The sequence below is a fragment of the Lontra canadensis genome, unplaced genomic scaffold (genome assembly GCF_010015895.1).
Source record: "Lontra canadensis isolate GAN:19392208 unplaced genomic scaffold, GSC_riverotter_1.0 scaffold2, whole genome shotgun sequence".
Classification (NCBI taxonomy): Eukaryota; Metazoa; Chordata; class Mammalia; order Carnivora; family Mustelidae; genus Lontra; species Lontra canadensis.
In genome coordinates, this window is record NW_022630996.1 from 9770320 (window position 1) to 9786375 (window position 16056).

A 16056-nucleotide genomic window follows, 5' to 3' on the forward strand; every position below is an offset into this window, starting at 1 on the left:
GCTGCAATGTTACCAAGCAAAAGATCTTCATAGAGCAATATCCAAGGTAGGAATAAAAAAGGTAGAGAGAAAAGCAGTATTTGTACCCTCTCTCTGAGGGAAGAAATTATCCCCAGGAGACCCAAGATTCCCTTATGTCACTAGTGAGAATTAGCCACATGTCCTTCCCTACTCAAATTACTGGAAAATAAGAATTTGATTACCACAAATGGCTTAAATCAATCATATTCCATATCCTGTGGCTTATAATCTTGCTGCTAGAATAAGGACTAATTGGGTAATGGTCCCTTCCGTAGGAAAATGATGATATCTATACAATTAGCAAGGCAGTGTCCTTCACCTGATATGGGTTACAAGGGGATAAGCGATGCTATCTACTTACACCATTTAGTTTTCATCAATAGTTGTGAAGTGTTAGCCCAAGTTTTATGATGTTTGAAGTAAATAAAAGGTCTACCACTGGAATGTTGAGATAGAGTTGCCAGGAACAGTTTTTAGGATACAGCTAAACTAGGAATGTAAATAGTAGAATGCCTGAAATTGCACTTAGAAGGAGTCACTAATGAAACATCTTCCCCATTAACTTCAAGACACCTTAGAGAATGTAGGGTGTCAGAATTTCAAGGGAGAGAAGTTATTTTCTGGAAGACATCAACAAAAGGTTACAAGATAATAGAAACCTATGTGGGCATACTAGCTCCCTTCAACAGAAAAAGAGCCAAAGAGCCTCAGTATTGAGAAAAGCAGAAGGAATCAGGGTAGAGAGAATGGAAGCACAAGTCCGAAGCCTGTACATGAAAATAAGGAGATAGGAAACTACAACCATATCCCACTCTCCTACCAGTGGCTAGGAAAGCTCTGAGCTACCATGAAAGGGAAAAGAATTAAATGTTTCCTTAAAAGATGAATGGGAAGGTAGGTGATGTTGCAGTCATCTCCATACAGCAACAACCATAATTAGAGCATCTTAGCAAATTCATTCTTTACGAGGTGTGACCAATGAGCTTATTAAGACCAGGCCCTCATAACATTAAAAATAATAATAATAAATTAAGTATACTGAAATTAAAATAATAAAGATACCAGGCCCCCAAAATTGTAGTTCTCAAAGCCAGTGGTCTCCAAGTGTCCACTCAAAGTCCACAGAGCAGCCACGTGACTGTCACCTGGCAACTTGTTAGGAATGCAGATTCTCAGGCCTCATCTCAGCTGTCCTAAATGAAGCTCTGGTGATGGAGCCTGCCCATCTCAGTTTTAACAGCATTCTAAATGACTTTTCCAATGCTTGCTAATGTTTGAGAGTCATCCCCAATTAAAAGTTTTTTTTTTTAATTTTTTTTTTTATTTATTTGACAGAGATCACAAGTAGGCAGAGAGGCAGACAGAGAGAGAGGGGGAAGCAGGCTCCCCACTGAGCAGAAAGCCCCATGCGGGGCTCGATCCCAGGACCCTGGGATCATGACCTGAGCCGAAGGCAGAGGCTTTAACCCACTGAGCCACCCAGGTGCCCCACCAATTAAAAGTATTTTAATCAACTTTTAATACTAGGCCAGAATTGGAGAGTTGAACTTGCCAGTTTGGTTCTAATTGTTGATTTGGTTTCGGTTCTCATTCCATAACACATTCCCCAGCTGATATTTCCATGCACTAAGCTGGTTTTGCATGTGACCTACCACTATATTGGGAACTGAATCTGGAGATGAACTTGCCTAAAAAGTAGTGGTTTTACATTAAAATGAGCTCACTGTTGTACTGTGAGAAATCATCAAAACTAGAAATGGTCAAAGCAACTTAAGTAGTAAACAGTTCTCTAAAATTCATCTAAGAATGGCCTTTCTCTGTTCAGCAGAAACAAATGAACTTGTTTTTCCCTCATTTTCTTGATAAGATTATTTAAGAAACTTAGGTCCAGCTATCCTGTCTCTTTAAGAATTCCTATGTGAGTTCTTGGCTGTGCTATAGAAAGGGGGATACTGTGCTTATCTCCTTTCCCCAGGAGAGCATAACCAAGGCTATCATCAGTGCCAGATTTATGCTATTCTCCAAAAAAAGCCATAGTTAGGAAAACCTATTTTCTTCTCTCCCAATAATAACGCCTAAAGATAAGGATAGTTAGCTAAAGTAAGTACTTACGTGTTACAGAGCTTAATTTTCCCTCCTCAAAACTAGGATTTTATTTTTAAAGCAATGAAGATTACCCTACAACTAAAATATAAAATGCACCCCTAAATGTGAGAAAACTTCAGCATTGTTTCTCTTGCCCTTGGCCCAACTGCTCTATTTAATTGTTTTTTTTGGAGATAGCTTTGGGTGTTGGTGGCCGATAAAGATGGTATTCAGAAACAGCTCTTCAGATGATTCTGATGTTGTCTTCTATCACTTCTTATTTCCCTACTCCTACTTCCCCCACTCACTTGCCATCCTATTTCTAGTAGCTAACAATCTACTGGGCAAACATGTGGAATCCAGAGAAACACAGGTCCCAGTTGCAATACAAAGGACTCCAGGAAAACAGTCCAAAGGAGAAACAATGAATCCCATCCGAAAGCGAGATTTTAGAATCAAAGATCACATCTCTTCCAGTCTAAGGAATTCAAAGACAATGTCTTGTATACAAAACCTCTATCTTTAGGTACACGCACAACAATTTGTCTTCGCCTTACACATCATAAAGTTCTAGGAGGCAGCTAAAGGAACTAAGACTTGAAGACGGGTGGGGAGAGAACTAAGACTCAGGGGCTTCCACTGAAAACAAATTGACTGTAAGAGCTGACTGAGGGGCAAGGGGAGGGGATGGGACACCAGGAGACAAAAGTTATCATTCTAGCCAAAATATGAGTTGTTGAAGCTATGGTCCAATTTCAGATGGATTGCCTTGTAGCTCAGAACTGTTGTGATCTGCTATGGCTTCTCTTAGAGCTTTAAGAAGTCTTATTCAAACATTGAAACAAGGGGCACCTGGGTGGCCCAGTGGGTTAGGCCCCTGCCTTTGGCTCAGGTCATGATCTCAGAGTCCTGGGATCAAGCCCCACATCAGGCTCTCTGCTCAGCAGGGAACCTGCTTCCCCCACCCCCCCACCCCCACCTGCCTCTCTGCCTACTTGTGATCTCTCTCTCTCTCTGTCAAATAAATAAATATAACCTTAAAAAAATAAAACTTCAAACATTGAAACAGAATAGCTACTGACTATGTGCATCATTTTTTTTCAGGTAGTGAAAAAACGCTCACAGATTTCTGTGAAAGCAGATTTCTTCAGTCTTCTGTACCATAATGTTATAAAGAAAGCAGCAATAATTACAGTTCCAACTCCAAAAGCCAACTGCAACTACAGTGCTTCAGAATCAATTGTCCCAAGATGTGCATGCAGATTATTTCAAGCTGAAAATAATCAAGGTCTCAAGAAACCAGGAAGAAACTTTAACCTTCTGTCTAAATGCCTAAAACAATTTAGATAGAGGACCTGCCCCAGGAAAAGAGTTATCGCCATTGAGAGCTATAGCATAAAATGAACTAGGTATGGTAGACAGGGAGGAACCTAGTAAGGTCTGTTTGATCAAAGTTCAGTCTATGTTCCGTTTCTTCTGAATGGCCCAGAAAACATTTGTTTATCAAACATTTATTCTTTTTCATTTTCCTGTGAATTGTTTTCCTTCCATTTGAAGTCCCAGACCCCTACTCACCTCTCCTTAGTTCAGGATGACAGTTTGCCTGTTTTTGGACTCTGGTGTTTGTGTGGATTCTCCATACGTATGTACTTAAATTTGATTTTCTCCTGTTAATCTGTCTCGTGTTAATTTGATTCTTAAACCAGCCAGAAGAATCTTGAAAAATAAAGGGAAATTTTTCCTCCCCACCATCATACAATTTTTGGTTCACCTTTCTCCCAGCGGCTTCAGGCCAGTTTTAGTGAGGGATAGGACTTTCTACAAGTTCAAGTCTCACAGCAGTTACAAATTCCTAAAGCAAGCACTATTCCTAAATCAATGTGAAAAGCAGTTTCTTCTTTCTTCCTTTCCTAAGAGAAAAAAAAGGTCATTCTGATACTTCCATGAACACAGTGCTAAATTTATCCCCAAAGGAAAGAATATTCTACATGTTACTTCAAGCCTGAAGTTCCTCTGAGCTAAACTAAAACTCTAAAAGTATTCTATGGCCAACATAAGACAATTAGTTGATTATGGGGCTCAGTACTCAGAAAATGGAGTTCAAACTAGATATTTAGAGTCTTACCCTGAATAAGTTGTGGTAGGAAGAGAGCTTTACAATATAGGAAAGCTGATCTGAGATTCTACTCATATTCATTGCTTTGACCCTCTTATAGCTAATTGTAATCCTTTACTGGGTTAATCATCTTTTCTTATCTAGAAAACAGGTGCAAACTTTGCTGAAGTGATACTGAAGGCTAAACTTGGAACACTAAAGAAACAAAGCTTCTAATAACCTTTAACAAGCTTGTAGTAAGATTAAATTGGAGCAAAATAGCAGATGTCACCTCTATTATGACAGATTTATGTATTGCAAAGTTAAACTAACTAGCTTTGATTGTTATTCCAAAGCTTAGTATTAGTGAATGAGGTATGATTCAGTGGAAAAAAGTATCTATCAATTTAGCCTTTCCTGAAACTACTTGTTAATTGTATTTATTCTAGACCAGAATTTCTCAACCTTAGATGCATGTTGGGATCACCTGGGAAGTTTCAGAATTATTATTATTAACATCTGGGTTCTACACTCTAAAGTTCATGATTTAGTTTTTTGGGTTAGTGTCTGGGGTAATCACATTTTTAAGAGCTTCCTAGGTGATATGTCATGCAGCTAAGGTTGAGAACTCTCCTTGATTCTTTAATTAGGAAAGAATATGGTTTAAGAGACATGGACATTGATTGAAAACCACATTTTCCAGTTGTCCTAGTTATTATTAATAACTACTGATTACATAGTTAAAAAAAGACCTACATATTATATTAAAATTATCATGTAAAATGCTTAGTTCCTTGACATAGATATAGATGGTTAATTTTAATTGTGGTCACAAATTATAGCTTTATTCTTCCCCTGCCTGTTCTAATACCTGAGAAAAATCTAATTTGTTCTATATAGCCTCAAAGGTCTACTGCTGTCTTAACAACTTTCTACATTTTTACTAAATTTGCCTCTATTTTGACATAGTAGTTTATACCTGAAGTTGTTGAGTGCCATTGGCATTCAAATGCTCCAATAGCTGTACTCATACATTGCTTGATCTATTGAAAGAGCAAGTCTTGTTTAAAGATTATTTATTCATTTATTTATTTTAGAGAGAGAGAATGAGAATAGGCCAAGGCAAGAGCAGAGGGAATGGTTAAGCAGACTCCCCACACAGCAGAGAGCCTGACACAGGGCTCGAACCCAGGACCCCAGGATCATGACCTGAGCTGAAGGCTGACTGAGCCAACCAGGTACCCTGCGAGCAAGTTTTGTTTAAAGAATCTGATACTCAGCTGATCCTTTAATAGCCTTCAAATGACATATAATATATCTAGAGAATAATTTATAGCTGAAACTTAGATTGGACTCAGACATTTAGGATATTAATGCTAGATAACCACAGAGAAGCAAGAAAAATAACTCACCACATTGTTAATGACACCAGAAGATCTAAAAGCATCAACTCTGAACTGAAGAGTATCTACTTTGAGCCTGGGTGACATGAAGGCTGAAGTAGCATCTGACTGGCTATCCACCCAGAAACTAGATTTTTTAAAGAGCACTGGTTCACAGATTACTTTGTATCTGGAACTGACAAGGGAGCTTCATGCAATTTACCTATTGAAATGAATAAATAAGGGCATGTCAAAGAATAGATTCTGTGTTTAAAGTTAGTATGGTTACACATAAATCAATAAAGAGCCTTAGAGAAGTGTGACTCTCAAGGTGGACATTCACTTGAACACAAATAATATCTCTGAGTCTGAAGCTAGTATAATTCCTCTCAGCAGTCCAAAACTCTGTATTGAGATATCTGTCACCCATATAGCTACTGGCAGTGACAGGTAGCCCCTAATTTACTCATGCCTCCATCTACCACTCTTCAGTCGTATGGTGAACTTCAGTCTCTGCTGAGAGGACACAGTGGAACTAAATGGAATCCAGTTGGGTTGGATGGTTTTGCTGTTATAATATATTAATAGTAAAGTTATATTAATAGTAAGCCAGTTGAGTGAGGTAAAGTGAGGAATCAGGGCAGGGCAGGAGCAGCTATGAGACACCTTACCTGAGATAAGAACATTTCATCAGCACAACAGATTAGTTCTCATGATATTAGAGTTGTTGGCAGACAATGGATTGTAGTGTAGAATTATGGCATACATCAGTGTATCAGGACTCATCTAGAAACAATTAGACAAATATTTGTCACTTCAGTAGGATCATTTCTTGGAAGGAGAGCTAGTTATGTTGTAGCATGTGCTCTCTCTCCTATACACACACACACACACACACACACACACACACACATAAAATATTCCACTTTTTTTTTTAAATTTTATTTTTTACAAACATATAATATATTTTTATCCCCAGGGGTACAGGTCTGTGAATCGCCAGGTTTACACACTTTACAGCGCTCACCATAGCACATACCCTCCCTAGTGTCCATAACCCCACCCCCCCTCCCAACCCCCCTCCTCCCCTCAACCCTCAGTTTGTTTTGTGAGATGAAGAGTCACTTATGGTTTGTCTCCCTCCCAACCCCATCTTGTTTCATTTACTCTTCTCCTACCCCCCTAACCCCCCATGTTGCATCTCCACTCCCTCATATCAAGGAGATCATATGATAGTTGTCTTTCTCCAATTGACTTATTTCGCTAAGCATGATACCCTCTAGTTCCATCCACATCGTCGCAAATGGCAAGATTTCATTTCTTTTGATGGCTGCATAGTATTCCATTGTGTATATATACCACATCTTCTTTATCCATTCCTCTGTTGATGGTCATCTAGGTTCTTTCCATAGTTTGGCTATTGTAGACATTGCTGCTATAAACATTTGGGTGCATGTGCCCCTTCGGATCACTACGTTTGTATCTTTAGGGTAAATACCCAGTAGTGCAATTGCTGGGTCATAGGGTAGCTCTATTTTCAACATTTTGAGGAACCTCCATGCTGTTTTCCAGAGTGGTTGCACCAGCTTGCATTCCCACCAACAGTGTAGGAGGGTTCCCCTTTCTCTGCATCCTCTCCAGCATCTATCATTTCCTGACTTGTTAATTTTAGCCATTCTGACTGGTGTGAGGTGATATCTCATTGTGATTTTGATTTGTATTTCCCTGATGCCGAGTGATATGGAGCACTTTTTCATGTGTCTGTTGGCCATCTGGATGTCTTCTTTGCAGAAATCTCTGTTCATGTCCTCTGCCCATTTCTTGATTGGATTATTTGTTCTTTGGGTGTTGAGTTTGCTAAGTTCTTTATAGATTTTGGACACTAGCCCTTTATCTGATATGTCATTTGCAAATATCTTCTCCCATTCTGTCAGTTGTGTTTTTGTTTTGTTAACTGTTTCCTTTGCTGTGCAAAAGCTTTTGATCTTGATAAAATCCCAATAGTTCATTTTTGCCCTTGCTTCCCTTGCCTTTGGTGATGTTCCTAGGAAGATGTTGCTGTGGCTGAGGTCGAAGAGGTTGCTGCCTGTGTTCTCCTCAAGGATTTGGATGGGTTCCTTTCTCACATTGAGGTCCTTCATCCATTTTGAGTCTATTTTCGTGTGTGGTGTAAGGAAATGATCCAATTTCATTTTTCTGCATGTGGCTATCCAATTTTCCCAACACCATTTATTGAAGAGGCTGTCTTTTTTCCATTGGACATTCTTTCCTGCTTTGTCGAAGATTAGTTGGCCATAGAGTTGAGGGTCTATTTCTGGGCTCTCTATTCTGTTCCATTGATCTATGTGTCTGTTTTTGTGCCAGTACCACGCTGTCTTGACGATGACAGCTTTGTAATAGAGCTTGAAGTCTGGAATTGTGATGCCACCAACTTTGGCTTTTTTTTTTTCAATATTCCTTTGGCTATTGGCAGTCTTTTCTGGTCCCATATAAATTTTAGGATTATTTGTTCTAGTTCTTTGAAAAAACTGGATGGTACTTTGATAGGGATTGCATTAAATGCGTAGATTGCTTTAGGTAGCATAGACATTTTCACAATATTTATTCTTCCAATCCAGGAGCATGGAACATTTTTCCATTTCTTTGTGTCTTCCTCAATTTCTTTCATGAGTACTTTATAGTTTTCTGAGTATAGATTCTTAGTCTCTTTGGTTAGGTTTATTCCTAGGTATCTTATAGGATTGGGTGCAATTGTAAATGAGATTGACTCCTTAATTTCTCTTTCTTCGGTCTTGTTGTTGGTGTAGAGAAATGCAACTGATTTCTGTGCATTGATTTTATATCCTGACACTTTACTGAATTCCTGTACAAGTTCTAGCAGTTTTGGAGTGGAGTCTTTTGGGTTTTCCACATATAGTATCATATCATCTGCCAGGATTGATAGTTTGACTTCCTCTTTGCTGATTTGGATGCCTTTAATTTCCTTTTGTTGTCTGATTGCTGAGGCTAGGACTTCTAGTACTATGTTGAATAGGAGTGGTGATAACGGACATCCCTGCCGTGTTCCTGACCTTAGCGGAAAAGCTTTCAGTTTTTCTCCATTGAGAATGATATTGGCGGTGGGTTTTTCATAGATGGCTTTGATAATATGGAGGTATGTGCCCTCTATTCCTACACTTTGAAGAGTTTTGATCGGGAAGGGATGCTGTACTTTGTCAAATGCTTTTTCAGAATCTATTGAGAGTATCATATGGTTCTTGTTCTTTCTTTTATTAATGTGTTGTATCACATTGATTGATTTGTGGATGTTGAACCAATCTTGAAGCCCTGGAATAAATCCCACTTGGTCGTGGTGAATAATCCTTGTAATGTACTATTGAATCCTATTGGCTAGTACTTTGGTGAGAATTTTCGCATCTGTGTTCATCAAGGATATTGGTCTGTAGTTCTCTTTTTTGATGGGATCCTTGTCTGGTTTTGGGATCAAGGTGATGCTGGCCTCATAAAATGAGTTTGGAAGTTTTCCTTCTGTTTCTATTTTTTGGAAGAGTTTCAGGAGAATAGAAATTAGTTCTTCTTTAAATGTTTGATAGAATTCCCCCGGGAAGCCATCTGGCCCTGGGCTTTTGTTTGTTTGGAGATTTTTGATGACTATTTCAATCTCCTTACTGGTTATGGATCTGTTCAGGCTTTCTATTTCTTCCTGGTTCAGTTGTGGTAGTTTACATGTCTCTAGGAATGCATCCATTTCTTTCAGATTGTCAAATTTGTTGGCATAGAGTTGCTCATAGTATGTTCCTACAATTGTCTGTATTTCTTTGGTGTTAGTTGTGATCCCTCCTCTTTCATTAATGATTTTATTTATTTGGGTCCTTTCTCTTTTCTTTTTTTTTTTTTAAAAGATTTTATTTATTTATTTCACAGACAGAGATCACAAGTAGACAGAGGCAGGCAGAGAGAGAGGAGGAAGCAGGCTCCCTGCTGAGCAGAGAGGCTGATGTGGGGTTCGATCCCAGGACCCTGGGATCATGACCTGAGCCGAAGGCAGAGGCTTTAACCCACTGAGCCACCCAGGCGCCCCTCCTTTCTATTTTCTTTTTGATAAGTCTGGCTAGGGGTTTATCAATCTTATTAATTCTTTCAAATAACCAGCTCCTAGTTTCGTTGATTTGTTCTATTGTTTTTTTTGGTTTCTATTTCATTGATTTCTGCTCTGATCTTTATGAGTTCTCTTCTCCTGCTGGGTTTAGGGTTTCTTTCTTGTTCTTTCTCCAGCTCCTTTAGGTGTAGGGTTAGGTTGTGTACTTGAGACCTTTCTTGTTTCTTGAGAAAGGCTTATACCGCTACATATTTACCTCTCAGGACTGCCTTTGTTGTGTCCCACAGATTTTGAACCGTTGTGTTTTCATTATCATTTGTTTCCATGAATTTTTTCAATTCTTCTTTAATTTCCTGGTTGACCCATTCATTCTTTAGAAGGATGCTGTTTAGTCTCCATGTATTTGAGTTCTTTCCAATATTCCTCTTGTGATTGAGTTCTAGCTTCAGAGCATTGTGGTCTGAAAATATGCAGGGAATGATCCCAATCTTTTGATACCGGTAGAGACCTGATTTAGGACCCAGGATGTGGTCTATTCTGGAGAATGTTCCATGTGCACTAGAGAAGAATGTGTATTCTGTTGCTTTCGGATGAAATGTCCTGAATATATCTGTGATGTCCTTCTGGTCCAGTGTGTCATTTAAGGCCTTTATTTCCTTGTTGATCTTTTGCTTGGATGATCTGTCCATTTCAGTGAGGGGAGTGTAAAAGTCCCCTACTATTATTGTATTATTGTTGATGTGTTTCTTTGATTTTGTTATTAATTGGTTTATATAGTGGGCTGCTCCCACGTTAGGGGCATAGATATTTAAAATTGTTAGATCTTCTTGTTGGACAGATCCTTTGAGTATGATATAGTGTCCTTCCTCATCTCTTATTATAGTCTTTGGCTTAAAATCTAATTGATCTGATATAAGGATTGCCACTCCTGCTTTCTTCTGATGTCCATTAGCATGGTAAATTGTTTTCCACCCCCTCACTTTAAGTCTGGAGATGTCTTCAGGTCTAAAATGAGTTTCTTGTAGGCAACATATAGATGGGTTTTGTTTTTTTATCCATTCTGATACCCTGTGTCTTTTGATTGGGGCATTTAGCCCATTAACATTCAGGGTAACTATTGAGAGATATGAATTTAGTGTCATTGTATTGCCTGTAAGGTGACTGTTATTGAATATTGTCTCTGTTCCTTTCTGATCTACTACTTTTAGGGTCTCTCTTTGCTTCGAGGACCCCTTTCAATATTTCCTGTAGAGCTGGTTTGGTGTTTGCAAATTCTTTCAGTTTTTGTTTGTCCTGGAAGCTTTTTATCTCTCCTTCTATTTTCAATGATAGCCTAGCTGGATATAGTATTTTTGGCTGCATGTTTTTCTCGTTTAGTACTCTGAATATATCATGCCAGCTCTTTCTGGCCTGCCAGGTCTCTGTGGATAAGTCTGCTGCCAATCTAATATTTTTACCATTGTATGTTACAGACTTCTTTTCCCGGGCTGCTTTCAGGATTTTCTCTTTGTCACTAAGACTTGTAAATTTTACTATTAGGTGACGGGGTGTGAACCTATTCTTGTTGATTTTGAGGGGGGTTCTCTGCACCTCCTGGATTTTGATGCTTGTTCCCTTTGCCATATTGGGGAAATTCTCTCCAATAACTCTCTCCAATATACCTTCTGCTCCCCTCTCTCTTTCTTCTTCTTCTGGATTCCCAATTATTCTAATGTTGTTTCGTCTTGTGGTGTCACTTATCTCTCAAATTCTCCCCTTGTGCTCCAGTAACTGTTTGTCCCTCTTTTGCTCATCTTCTTTATTCTCTGTCATTTGGTCTTCTATATCGCTAATTCTTTCTTCTGCCTCATTTATCCTAGCAGTGAGAGCCTCCATTTTTGATTGCACCTCATTAATAGCTTTTTTTTATTTCAACTTGGTTAGATTTTAGTTCTTTTATTTCTCCAGAAAGGGCTTTTATATCTCCCAAGAGGTTTTCTCTAATATCTTCCATGCCTTTTTCGAGCCCAGCTAGAACCTTGAGAATCATCATTCTGAACTCTAGATCTGACATATTACCAATGTCTGTATTGATTAGGTCCCTAGCCTTTGGTACTGCCTCTTGTTCTTTTTTTTGTGGTGAATTTTTCGGCCTTGTCATTTTGTCCAGATAAGAGTATATGAAGGAGAAAGTAAAATACTAAAAGGGTGGTAACAACCCCAGGAAAATATGCTTTAACCAAATCAGAAGAGATCCTAAATCATGGGGGGTGGGGGGAGAAAGGGGATAAAAAGAGGTTCAGAAAGAAAAAAAAAAGAAACAATTAAAAAAAGAAAACGAATAAACGAAAAAATATAAAAAGGAAAAAATGTATATATATATTAGATAAACTAGTTAAAAAACGTTAAAAAAGAAAAAGGTAAAAGTTAAAAAAATTTAGCAGAAGAAGGGAAAAAAATTGAAGGGGAAAAAAAATTAAATTAACTGCAAGGCTAAAGAATCATGGGGAGAAAGCCATGAATTCCGTGCTTTGCTTTCTCCTCCTCTGGAATTCCGCTGCACTCCTTGGTAGGTGAACTTGGTCCCGGCTGGGTTTCTTGTTGATCTTCTGGGGGAGAGGCCTGTTGTAGTGATTCTCAAGTGCCTTTGCCGCAGGAGGAGTTGCACCGCCCTTACCAGGGGCTGGGTTGACTACTCAGCTCGGGTTTGCTTTCGGGAGCTTTTGTTCCCTGAGCGCTTTCCATAGAGTTGCGGAGGACAGGAATGAAGATGGCGGCCTCCCAGTCTCTGGCCCGGAGGATCCGAGAGCCCGGGCCCCACTCCTCTGTGCGCCCTCAGAGAACAGCGCCCAGTTATTCCCGTCACCCTGGCTTCCGGCCACGCTCCAAGCTGACCGAGCCTGCGACCGGTTCAAGGTAACCCCGAGCTGAGAGCTCACTCCTCGGCTCTGTCTCTGTAGCCGGCTTCCCCGTTCTAATACCTGTAAGTTCTGTAACCCTCATACACCCTCGATCCTTCTGTGACCCTGCGGGACCTGAGGCCACGCTGACCCCGCGTGAGCTTCAGCCCGGTTAAGCCTCTGGAGCGATGTCCCTCAGCAGAACAGACTTTTAAAGTCCTGATTTTGTGCTCCATTGCTCCGCCGCTTGCTGGGAGCCGGCCCCTCCCCCCGCGGTCTATTTTCCCGTTGCTTTGGATTCACTTCTCCGCCAGTCCTACCTTTCAGAAAGTGGTTGATTTTCTGTTTCTAGAATTGCTGTTCTTCTTCTCTTCGATCTCCCATTGGATTTGTAGGTGTTTGCAATCTTTAGATAAGCTATCTAGCTGATCTCCCGCTACCTGAAGTAGTCTCAGCTGCTACTTCTCCGCCATCTTGACTCTTCTCTTCCCACTATCTTTTAAAATGAAGAAGCTTTACATATAGCCTTTGGTATCTATATGTTAATGCCATATGAAACTTACATTCTACACTACTTTCTCCAGAGACTCTTAAAAAGGAACTGTGCATAAATCAAAGATTAAGGATATAAATTAGACAAATCTACGTTTTAGTCTTAACGTTGCTAGGTCATTAGCCGTACGGTCTCAAATTACTCAAACTTCCTAAACCTCAGTTTCTCCCCCCATAACATGATGAAAAATAGGATTTGCCTCAAGGGGCTGAGGAAAAGTAATTGTAAGCACATTGCATCCCACACTCTATTCTATGGGTAATTTGTCCTCATAATTATATTATGAAGCTTATAGAAACTATTACTTCTAGCTTGATCTATTTTAATGCAATAATTAACTCTTTTTCAAGAGAAGAAAACACAAAACTAAGCACCTTAAATGTTATTCTCAACATGCTCCACCATTTCGTTAGAATAGCGGGAGCTGGACGTTCTTCAGACCACCTAAAATGATGCCAACAGAGGCAGCACGAGAGTTCGGGTCTTCAGCTTCGGTTAAATCACTTCCATTATAGATCAAAACAACATGACAACTTGCATTTTCACACAAATATGACTTGTCATGCTTGGCAAATACAGTCTCAATTCTCAAGTAAAGTCTGTGGGCTCCCCCATAGCAAAAGAGTGCCCCTAGACTTCATGAGGTCAGGTGTTACACTAGCATAAGGCCCCTCACTTCAAAACACACCAAGAATGCGAGTGTTGATTCAGCCATGCATCTCACATTATCTTTTGTACAAAGAAGTTGATTTGGTAGGTGATGAGAGTAAGGTAGTTAAGTAGTTGGACCAAACTCTCAAAATGACTCTCAGAAGCAACTAGTAAAAGCTGCCACATCTTTCAAACAAAAGTACTCTAGGCTTTGCTTTATCCCTCCTGTTAGCTTAGTCAAACGAACAGCATACTGACAAACATGCAATGAGGAGTCCTACCTGAATTGTACATCTGCATTTATGAAACCCAGCTTCAAAGACAGCGGTATTATTTACTGAGTCTAAAGAGTTGTACAGGAACCAGCTGGGTCAAGACTCAAATGGGATGGGTTAACCAACTGCCCTTTCCTAAACAACTGTCTGGTTACCACAATCTTCTCTTCCTTACACCACTCTCTATTAGGCAACTGTAAGGAGGAAGCCCTGAGAAGAGAAGTCTTGTGAGGGGGCCAAGAAAGAGAAGAGATAGGAGAAGACTCATAAGTGGTCTTCCTATCTCTAATTGGGGACTGGGTAGAAACAGGACCCAAAATAGGAAAACCCCAAAAAGCAATGTACCCCAAAGTGTCCATTGCCAATCAGACTAACAGAAGCCCCTACAGGTGCTGCTTGCCCAACTCACCTGCTTGCTACAACTCACTTCTTAACAATCTAGATGATGTGACCTTTAGATCCATGCCAAATCACTTGGCGGGCCCTGAAGTCAGGTTGGAAATAATGGAAGCAAGAATAATAGTCTACATCTGGAATTCAGCCAGCCTCTCTGATTTAACAGAGTTGTAAAGAGGAAGGCATCAAATGTTGAAAGATTTTCATTTTTCCTTAAGAAGGCGTATGTTGTATTTCTTTTGAAAAGTTTGATGAAGATTTAAAGGGGGTTACTACTTACAAAGATTCAAGGTATACTTTCTGTAATCAACAACTGTCTTTAGATAGTAAATTATTTCATTAAATGGAGTTTTAAACCAAAGACATAAGAGTTTAATTAGGGACTCTTCTTGTCCTACTGAAGTTACCAGGCAGCTGTGCTGACTTTTTTCCTTTGGCAGGATTTTCACAAACTCACAGGGCAAGAGACTTTGAAAGGAATATTGAACTTACTGTGAAGGGAGACGCAGCTACCACTCTAATTGGCCACTGGTTGTTTTCCAAGCCAGCCAGGGGCACGCTGAGTAGAGGGAAAGGTCCAAGAGAAGAAAGCAGGGGCCCTGGTTAGTGCTAAAAATTGCCCCAAACACCTAGAACCTGGGGATACCCCGGTCCACATTTTGCTTACATCATTTTTAGCACTCCATTTATTTAACCCCTTAGGTAACTTTTTCCGGTCTCCCAGTATTTCAATTCTCTGACTCCTGAATTTCAGAGTCTGACAACTCTCAAATATCACTGTGAACAGATTTATTTTGCAAAGTTTTTTAAAATGCATATTGTTCCCATTCCTGCCCCGAACTTGGCTCAAAAGTTCTGGGTATCTTTGGGATATCCAGTTTAGTAAGTTCCCCCCAGGTGACTGGATGCAATTGAGATGTTTCCTTGTCCCAGTGTTTCTATTCTTTCTGCTGTGTCATCATGATTTCCTATGTCCTGGACATACACTTTGATTCATCTATTACCCGCTTTTCTAATTCCCCTGTTTCAGGGATCACCTGATAAACTAGGAATCTTTGATCGAGAAGACTTTAGGGCATATTAACATACAGAAAGGAAAGCAAAACCCATGTAGCAGTCACAGTCCCTAAACGGATGCTTGTATTTTTACCAAGGAAGGTCAGACCCATGTCCCTCCAGATGCTGGGAAGCCACCCAATTCTGCAGACTCTTGAAATTTTCTCTAGGGAGTCTTTACAGTACCAGAAATTTAAGACAGAGATGGCTCTATCAGCTAGACTAAACCTTTGATCACAAAACTGGGAAGGGCCTTTGAGATACTTTAGAGCTTATGGGTCAGAAAAGCAGCACCCAGAGAGATGAATAGAATTAATAGAATCATGACAAATTCATTAGTTGGTGGTTAGTGACATTCCTGAAGATAAAATCAAGGTGACTGCTGCCTTTCTATGAGTACTGTGTGTTGGGGGATGGGGAGGAGGACTGGATGCTGGAAACTCTGAAGAACATTATTGATGCTTGAACAAATCTGGTTTTCCTGGGGTTGAAGCCAATTTTTTTTGTGTCTCCTCCACTCCCCACCACCATATATAGGCCTGCAGAGATACACACAGGCCTTCA